Source organism: Nuphar pumila, chromosome 6 (assembly GCF_984573655.1).
Source record: "Nuphar pumila chromosome 6, dmNupPumi1.hap1.1, whole genome shotgun sequence".
NCBI lineage: Eukaryota > Viridiplantae > Streptophyta > Magnoliopsida > Nymphaeales > Nymphaeaceae > Nuphar > Nuphar pumila.
The window spans coordinates 60014275-60024831 of NC_143254.1; positions in this window are offsets into that span (position 1 = coordinate 60014275).

Below are 10557 nucleotides of genomic sequence, written 5' to 3' on the forward strand. Positions count from 1 at the left end.
TATCCTGATCGGGCGGAAAATGGATTGGTATGATGGAACCTTCAGATTTTGCACAATAAATCCAACAGGGGTTTTGCAAAAGAAAGGAAAATGGGGTCCCTAAAGCTTGGAAAAGGGGTTGATCTTGGGCGTCTCTTTGCTGAGACTAAATAGCTTTTGAAATTACCTTTTGCGACAAATGATTGTTGGTTCGACCTCGAACCGAAATGGGACTGTCTATGATGGGACAGTGGGGACACAGGGAAGTGTGCAATCTGAGAGTTCATGCTCTCAAAGAAGGGAAGGAATCAAGTCCTTCAGAGGGATTAAAATTGGTGTCAGGATGCATCGAAAACGAACATCAAGCTCTCGCTTCACGTCAGGATGACTAGAAAATATTGTCAAAATGTTGGAAATTTTGCTGTTGATTCGAAATTTTTTGAAAATGTTGCACATTGTTGCAAAGATATTCTTTCTTTTCTACCCAAAGTATTACCTCCAAACAAGGTTCACTTCGTAGAATCGAGATTGTAAATCCAAATTGCTTGCAATTGACCTTCTTCAAGGAAGTTATCAATTTCCTTGATATGAACAGGAAAGAGAATTTGATATTATGAAAGCAGTTGATGAAAGAGTATTGATAGTAGAATTTCACAAATTTAAAAAGGATTTTTGATAGACTTGGCAGTTTGATATCCTGAGGGCTTCTCTCATGATAATCTTTCTGCACTCTTTTGGGCTCTTTTGGGTTTTGGCTACATTCTCCTTCATTTTGGAGATGTTCTTACTTTCTCTCTCTTTCTTTTTCCTCTCTTTCTCTCTTTTGGGAAGGTACGTCACAAGCTCCTTCATCTTGGAGATGTTTCGATCCTTCTTTGACGATATTGGCTTCTTGGCTAGAGATCTTTGGATGATAGCTGAAATTAAATATCTTTTAGGGATTGTCGAGAGGTTCATCGCATCTGCCTTCATCTTGACAGTGCTTTGGACCTTCCCTGGAAGGATCCGTCACAAACTCCGTCATCTTGGAGATGTTTCGAATCTTCTTTGGCCCTGGGGGTCTACTCGCCTAATTCGCCTTCATCTTGACGACGGGTGAGAGATCCCTTTTGCGGATACTTAATTGCAGCTTAGATGATTCTGAGGAGACAAGGCTTGGGTAAATGCTCTCTTTTCTAGCACTCAGGATATTTCAACTGCCTCGTCTTTACAAGAATAGCCTTTAAAGATGCGCCATTGACTGCGATCAATATCGATCATCCATGGCTTTGCAAAACATTGAATTTTCTTTGCTGGCCATATCGAGGATTTATCCTTCATCCTTTTGGCTGGCCGATAGAAAGAATTCGAGTTTTGAATCTCTTTTCGCGAAAGCTTCACTCTTTTGGAGATGATGCTGAAGGTAAACTGAAATAAAGATTTGTGCAATAAAGATTCCGAGATCAACAATTGATTGACAAATTGACAAAATTTTCTTGAATCCTTGGTGAAAGTGAGTATCTGAAGTCCGGCTCAATACATCCGTGACGAAAATTCTCCTCTCTTTTTCCCCAAAAAGAGAGACTCAGGCTTAGCCCTTACCTGAATGGGAAATGGGAAATACTCCTCTCTTCCCTGAAGAGGAGGTGTTTGCAAAACGGACTTTCGAAGAGAAATTAAGCTTTCGTCAAAGCTCCCTAATATTAGGCTTCTCTTATGGAAAGGGGGCCGATAATGGTGAGGTCTGAAAATTGGGTCATGAAAGAAATGAGTCCCTTCATACTCTCCCTGCAAAGAGGGTCTTTCATGACGAAAATGGCCTAGTATGAAATTGGGGGGTCACAAGAAAAGCGAGTCTCCGTCGAGCCTCTCCCTTAAAAAGGGTTTCTCGTGTGAAATTGGAAATTGTTTTGCAAACGGTTCACAAAGACGCGAGTCCCTTCAAACTCTCCCTAAAAAAGAGCTAAGTGAACGAATTGGATAGCATGCGAAAAGAACGAGCTCCCTCGAACTCTCCCTAAAAAGGGTCTCTCGCAAGAGAAAATGATTGAAATTGGATATTGAGATTGATTGACCCAAAGGTCGAAATTGGAAATTGGAAAATTGGTTGTTGAAAATTGAATGACCCGAAGGTCGAAATTGGATGACCTGACGGTCGAAATTGAGAATTGATTTGACCACAAAGGTCGAAATTGAGAATTGGTTGACCGAAAGGTCAAAATTATGTGACCTGAAGGTCGAAATTGAGAATTGAGTGACCTAAAAGTCGAAATTGTGTGACCCGAAGGTCGAAATTTGGAAATGAAGGTCAAAGATTGGAAATTGATTGACCCGAAGGTCGAAATTTGGAAATTGATTGACCCGAAGGTCGAAAATTGGAAATTGATTGACCCGAAGGTCGAAAATTGGAAATTGATAGACCCGAAGGTCGAAATTGAGATTGGTAATTGAAATTGAGAATTGGAAATTGGGTGACCCAGAGGTCGAAATTGGAGAATTGCCTGATTTGAATATTTAAATTGGAATTTAGAGGGCAAAACATCGAATTTTGAGCAACTGACAGACTCTGATGATCGAAATAACTTGGATAAACAAATGAGAATAATGAATTCGAGTCAAAGCTCGAATGAAATACAGAGATCACGAGTCGGAGCCCGGATCAACCAATGAAAATGATTTGAAATAAAACCCGAGTCGGAACTCGGTTTTCTGAAAAATTGGGATTTTGAAAATGTGCCAGTTTGAGTACTGGATTTTGGAATAATACCAGTCCGAGCGCTGGGTTTTTGGTTCAGTATTGGTGATGACCTTTTGATTTTGAATCGTTAGGAATTGTGATGGGACTGTTTGTTGAAATCCCAATACTGACTGGATTGTTGTTCATGCAGTTGAATGCAAATGAATATGAATTGATGCCTATGAATGCACATGTGCATGAAATGAGGAATTTGTTTATCCTGCCTGCATATAGAACAAAATTTTAAAATGCCCCAGTGTAACTGGGAAAGAAAGTTGGATCATTATTTGAAGGAAACAGGAAGGATTACAAGAGGAGAATAAATGTTTCAAGTATAAAACTTTTTCAAGTGTCGAGCATTAATAGGATCTGGCAATTCTACTCCATCGGCGTTGATGAGCCGATATGAGTTGCGGGGTAATGCTTCTTTGACGACATATGGGCCTTCCCAATTTGGCGACCATTTACCGCCAGGATGATGCTTGAGATAAGCTGTGGATCGAAGCACTAACTCATTGACTTTGAATCTTCTTTCGATGACCGACTTCGCATATTGCCTGGCTACTCTCTGGCGATAAGATTGAGCATGCTCTGCTGCTTTTAACCTTCTCTCGTCGAGTAAGTCTAACTGTACCAGTCGCTGCTGCTGGTATTGATCAAGGGGTAATTGCAGAAGCGATGCAAATTTCAAAGCGGGCTTTTGAACGTGTAGCGGCAACACTACTTCTGTTCCATAGACCAGCTCTGATGGGGTAGCATTCGTTGGTGTACGAATGGTGGTCCGATAGGCCCATAGTGCGTCATGGATTTTCTCATGCCAGTCACGGCCTGTTTCCACAGTTCGCTCCAAAATACGAATTAAAATCTTGTTGGTGGCCTCTGCCTGACCATTCCCTTGAGGATAATATGGAGCGGAAAAATGGTGATAGATCTTGAATTTTGAGCAGAATGTTTTCATCTTTTCATTCTTGAAATGACTGCCATTGTCTGACACAATGTCATGTGGGATGCCGAAACGGCAAAGGATGTTCTTGTGAATAAAAGAGACCACGTGTCGGCCTTCTACTGTGCGAAGAGTGATAGCTTCTACCCACTTGGTGAAATATTCTGTTGCAGCAAGGAAATATTTATGGCCATTTGAAGCTGAAGGAGTGATGGGACCTACGACATCGAAGGCCCACATAGAAAATGGCCATGGAGAGACAACAGACTGTAAATAAGTTGCCGGAGCATGGATGGAAGGTGCGTGTATCTGGCATTGCACACACTTCTTCACATAATGATAACAGTCTTGTTGCATAGTCTTCCAGTAGTAACCTGCTCTGATGATTTGCTTGACAAGGGTTTGGTAACCGACGTGGCCACCACAAATGCCTTCGTGTGCTTCTCGCACGACTTCTTTGGCTTCATCTTCGTCTAAACATCTGGAATACTCTGAACTGAATCCACGACGATAGAGGACATTGGCCAAAATAAAATATCGAGTAGACATACGCTGGATTGCTCGTTGCTCTTTCTTTGAGAGTTTTGGAGGAAATTCGCCAGTTTCTATGAAAGTTTTGATGTTGTAATACCAAGGCTTTTTCCTTTGCTCAGCTTGGTTTACTTGTTCCGCTGGAATGAAAGCAGGTTGGTCAAGTCTGCCAATTTCAAAAGAGCGACAAGATTCTCCATTTTTGAATGCCATAATGGAGCCTAAACTGGCGAGACTATCGGCTACTTGATTAAAATCTCTCTTGATGTGGAATAACTGAAATTCTTCGAACTTGCTGACAAGAGCTGAAACAATCTTTTGATAGGGAAACAACTTCTGATCTTTGACCTGCCATTCGGCTCGAACTTGATTGACAACAAGTAATGAGTCACCGTAGGCATGTACTCTCTTGACATTGAAGTCTAGTAGAATCTTTAGACCTTGGATTAGGGCTTCATATTCAGCCATATTATGAGTGCATTGAAAATCTAACTTGAGGGAAAATGGAATCATCTCCTTCTCAGGAGTGATTAATAAAATTCCGATGCCTATTCCGGCCATATTCTTAGAACCATCGAAAAATAAATTCCATACTGGAAATTGCTGAATATTGCAAATGTGCTCATCAGGGAAATCATCTTCGGCTTTCACCTCTTCTACTAGAGGAAAATCTGCCAATTGATCTGCAATTGCTTGGCCTTTGATTGATTGTTGTGAAACATATTCTAAGTCATACTGCATCAATAAGACTTGCCATTTGGCGACTCGTCCGCTGAGAAAAGGTTGCTCCAAGATGTATTTGAGAGGATTGAGTTTAGACAAGATTTTGACTTCTGATGCCAACAGGTAGTGTCTTAGCTTCTGACACATCCATACCAGAGCTAGGCAGGTCTTCTCTATATGAGAGTATTTCTTTTCATAGTCTATGAAAGTCTTACTCACATAATAAATGGCGTGCTCTATCAGGCTGCCTTCTTTGTATTGTGCCAAGAATCCGCCACATGCGACTTGATTGACTGAGATGTATAACAGAAGAGGTTTTCCCAATTCTGGCGGCTTCAGGATTGGAGGATTGAGAAGATACTTCTTGATTCTATCGAACGATTGCTGACATTCTGGTCCCCATTCGAATTTCACTCCTTTTCTGAGCAAGTGGTTAAAAGGTTCACATCTCATCGCCAAGTTGGAAATAAATCGCCGGATTGATTGCATGCGTCCCTGAAGGCTACGCAACTCTTTGAGATTTTTCGGGGGTGGCATATCAATGATAGCCTTGGCTTTGGCCGGGTCAACTTCAATTCCCTTTTTACTGACCAGAAAACCCAACAGTTTGCCTGATTCGACTCCAAAGACACACTTTTGCGGGTTAAGCCTTAACTTGTAAAGAATGAGTCTCTTAAAGACTTGATCAAGGGCTTCGAGGTGATCTTCTCCCTCTTTAGATTTCACGAGAATATCATCAACATACGCATCCATGATTTTGCGCATTTGATCATGAAATATAACAGCCATTGCCCGTTGATATGTTGCTCCAGCATTCTTGAGCCCAAAAGGCATAACCGTATAGCAGAAAGTGCCCCAAGGCGTAGTAAAGGAAGTTTTAGATTGGTCGCGGGCGGCCAACTTAATCTGGTTGTAGCCGGAATATCCATCCATGAAGGAGAACATGGCGTGTCCTGCTGTGCTGTCAATCAAAAGATCAATGCTTGGCAGTGGATAGTCATCTTTCGGAGTTGCCTTATTGAGATCTCTGAAGTCTATACAAATCCTGACTTTGCCGCTTTTCTTTGGGACAACGACGATATTGGCTAACCAATCTGGATAGTCAATAGGTCGGATAAATCCTGCTTTGAGCAGATCTTCAAGTCCTTCTTTGACTTGTTGCTCTATTCTAGGATCCATTTTTCTCAACTTCTGCTTGACTGGCTTAGCATCCGGCTTCAAGACGAGTCGATGTTCGACCAATTTGGGATCTAAACCCGGCATATCTTCATATGTCCATGCGAACACTTCTTCATGCTGCTTGAGAAAATTTGTAAGTCTTTCTTTCTCTTCCGGACTTAGACTGATACCGATCTTGAGAATCTTGGGATATTCCTCTGAGCCGATATTGACATCTTCAGTAGGATCTTGTACTAGAGCAGATGGTTCATCTTGCTTCTGAACTGAGGTGAATTCTGGTAATTCCTGAAGAGACGGGTCAAATTCTGCATAATCATCTAACTGCTTTGCAACCTTGCTGTCTCCTGTGCTTGCTTTGACTCGGTGAATTGCTGCCGATTTCTGGAAAACCTTTGGATTGATAACGAGTTTCTTGATTGCTCGGGAAGACATTTCTGAAATTTTGGATAAGAAATGGGATTCAGGAAAAATCGTCCATCATACGACAAACCCTCAAAAAGAATTATGCATAAAATGACATTGAGTTATAAAATGAGAATTTAGAGACAAAAGAGGCAGATGGCACCCAGATAAACAGAGAAAATTGACATTTTATTGATTTGAATTGATAAAAGACATGGAGACATTTATTTTGAAAGGAATAGAAGGAAATGCAACAACGATTCTCAATGTGCCCCTCTAACAAAAACAGTCTTCTTTGGTGAGTTTCCGCCGAAAAACCCTAATCCTGCCCTGTGGGGACGATGCTTTTGGATTATTGGCTCGACACGACCATCTTCATTTTTGCCCAGTCCTTTAAAGGGTTGATAACCATGCTTCAGAAGTAAATCAAATCCCTTTCTTGCTTTCATGAATTGTGGAAACAATGGATGATCTTTGACAGTGTCGTAGCTGACACGACCTCCAACTTTGAAGAACTTGGGACCTTTCCATCGGGTCATGGCTACAGTGTGCCAGGATAATTCTGATGTTGCCTGGAATATCTCCTGACTTTCTTTGAGACTGATTTCTTCATTCTCTCTGATGCTAGGAATATCTGCAGTAAATGATGGTCGAGGTATCATAGGCTGTGGGAGCCTTTCTTCTGGGTCCTCTCCGAGCACAGTTGTAATCATTCCACCTTTTGACCATTTTACGCATTGATGTAAGGTGGAAGGTACTGCATTTGCATTATGAATCCATGTCCTTCCGAGCAGCAAATTGTAGGTGGGTGGCACATTGACCACATGAAAAAGCACGAAATGTACCGAATAATTGATAAACACTTCCAGGAATATCTTGCCTTTAGCTGTTTGACCATGGTTGTCAAACCCATAGATGGTGATAGGATCTGGAATGTATTCTTCTTCCTTAATGCCTAGCGCCTTTGCGGTCATTTCGGGGCATATGTTGAGGCTGCTGCCTCCATCAACTAGTACATGGGGTACTGTCATTCCCCTTACCCGAACGACGATGTAAAGAGCATTATTGTGAAAGGAATGAGGCTTTGGAAGGTCCTCATCCGAGAAAGTGATTGGCGCATTAGTCATAGCTGAATTCACAATTTGTGCCATGTCTTCAGGAGTGGTACTGGGCTTAACTTTGATCTTTCTGAGCAGATCATCCAGTACTTGCTGATGCTTGCAGGAACTCTTGGCCAAATCAAGAATGGAAACATTGGACAAAGCGGTCAGAGGCTTCTGACTTGAATTCCCCGGCTTGGGCTTGATGATTTGATTGAGAAAATCAGGAAGTCCCTTTGACTTGGGGACTGACTTTACCGATGCTTCGGAGACTTTCATCTTACCCAATGCTGAGATTAGATCCATCTTCTTAGAATCAGGAGTCGCTTGTCGAAGCACTGACACCTGATGTTGTACTTGAAGATCTTGTGCAGAACATGGCTTGATGTGTTCGTGAGGCAGGAAGGGTTGGGCAGATACTACTGCTGTGGTGTGTGAAGGAAAAGGTTGCTTAAGAATGTCCATTTTTTCTTCTTCTTCTCCTTCTACCAATAAATTTTTATCGATAAGATCCTGCACAATGTTCTTGAGAACGAAACAATTCTCAGTGCTGTGTCCCACTGTTCTGTGGAACTTGCAGAATTGATCCTTCCATTTCCCCATAGGCACAGGGGGATCAGCCAACCTCGGTAATTTGACCATTTCCTTCGACAACATATACTCGAGCACATCTTCGAGTGATTGATCGAGAGGAGTGAATTTTCGATCATAACTCCATCCTTCATGTTTAACTTTTTCACGCAATTTAGGCCCTTGGTCTTGCGGAGAAGGCTTGCTGAACTGAGGAACAGGCTTCATTTTCTGATCTCCTTTATTGTTGGGATTGCCTGCGCCGTAACAGTAATCTTTCTTCTGCCCTTTGTACTGATTTCGGCTATTGTTGTTATTGTTGTTGTTGTTGGCAGAGAAGGTGAAGTGAGTTTTCTTCTTCTGCTCACCTTGGGGGTTACTCTTGGAAAAAGTGAAGCCTTCATAGACTCCATTCTCTACGCTTAGCTCGAGCCATTCTGCTCGCTCAGTTAATTCAATGAAAGTCCGGGATGGTGCAGTAGAGATTAATCCTCTTAACGGCTGCGAAAAGTTATTGAGGATTAGGGACAGGGCGTGCCTTTCTGAAATGGGATCTCTCATTTTATTACAGGCTGACCTCCACCTGTGAATGAAATCCCGTGCTTTTTCATTCTCATTCTGCCTCAGACTGCAGAGATGACTTAATGTCGGGAGCGCTTCTGTATTGAACAAAAAGCGTTCAATAAATAAATTCACCACTTTATCGAACTCCTTGAGCTCGATGGGATTGATATGCTCAGCATACCATTTAGCTGCAACTCCTTCCAAGCTGCGAGGGAAACACAGGAACAGTGCTCTGTTATTTCTCTTGAATCTTGAACATTCTGCGAAGAAAGTGGCGAGATGGGCTTTTGGATCACCAGAACCATCGAACTTGATAAATTTTCGGGGAAGGTTTTCGAGATCATCATCCCCTTCGAGGCCGTCATAGAAGTCCTCACTGGAAAAGACTTTCTTGCCCTTGTCACGGGCTTGGAGATCCTTAACAACTCGGGCCATTTCCCTGAATTGTGACTGCAGAGGTTCTTCTGTGATTTGATTCTTTGCTTTGCGGCTCCTCCTTTGTTCTCGGCCACGTTTCTGAAATGCCGGAGGCACCTCATATTCTTCCTCAGTGTCTTCAGTTGATTCGGATTCATCTGAGATTTCTTCTGACTGAATCTGCTTTTTGGGAGCCTTCTTATTCTTGTGTTCGTGGAACTTTTCTCTGAATTGATTTTTTTTTGCACTAGTCCCAGCCTGTTCACTCATCATTTTATTCATCATCTTTCGGAACATGGCATACATTTGAGGGTCTATGCCGTCATCCTCTTGTTGCTGCTCTTGGCTCTTCTCGGATCGGGGGGAGCCCATCTCTTCTTCTGAGGCTGACGAGTGTTGAAGTGATGTGGTTCTTTTTCCTGACCTTGTTCGAACCATCAAATGCTGCGGATGCTCTCAGATTTTGCTGCGGATGCTCTCCTGTAGGGCAAAGATCTGATTAGATTATGAAGGAATTGGCTTTTGGAAGAAATATTTATGGAAAAATATGGTAGATATTTTGAAGATGATATCCCATTACTAGGGACAGAGTCGTCGCGAGAATCACGACAATTGTGTTGTCAATTCTTGGCACGAGAAACAAACAACGAAAATATGCCTTGTTACCTAGGCGAGGTCATCAAGCCATAATAGAAAAAGAGAGAATCTTATTAAAATGAGAAAACATGATTTTATTGATCTTGACAAAGAGGTGGAGGACAGACAATTTGCCACCATTTACGATAATCGGCAGACACTCTAGGACCAGGGAAAATTTTAAGAGAGACAAAGGAATCCCAGCCGTAGCGGGCAGAATGATATGCCCCGGACCATTGCGCGGAAGTGAGATCAAACTCTGCCATAACACCTGATAACAATCGGGCTTCGACGTACTGTTGTCTCTGGGAGAACTGCCGGACACACCTCTCTGGTTGGTAGTAAGTGCAGAAGAATGGGCCCAGTAACTTGAACCTCTTGCCATAAGCATAGGTGTATCTGGGAGGAGATAATTGCCGATCAAAATAGTCCCAGACTACATCATCTTCTTGAATGTTGTTGATCATAGACCGGTACTGTGCCACTGGAAGGAGCTCTTGACCATTATATCTGAAAGAGCTTGCTCGGGCTGGAACATGCTGAAAGAACCAGGGTTGAAGTGCATAGATACATCCTTCAACTAAGATAGATTCTCCAAGTGAGAATCGAGTCAGACCTCGATATAGGAAAGCGAGCGCTGCCATGGCTATAGAAAGGCGATTGGTTTGCCTACTTCCCCATCTTCTCATGAGCTGAATTATTCTGATGTCCATGTAATTCTGTCCATCTGGGAAGAGGGATAATCCTACGGTGCACAGAACCATTGCATTCTGAATCCTTTCTCTGGCTGTTCTTGA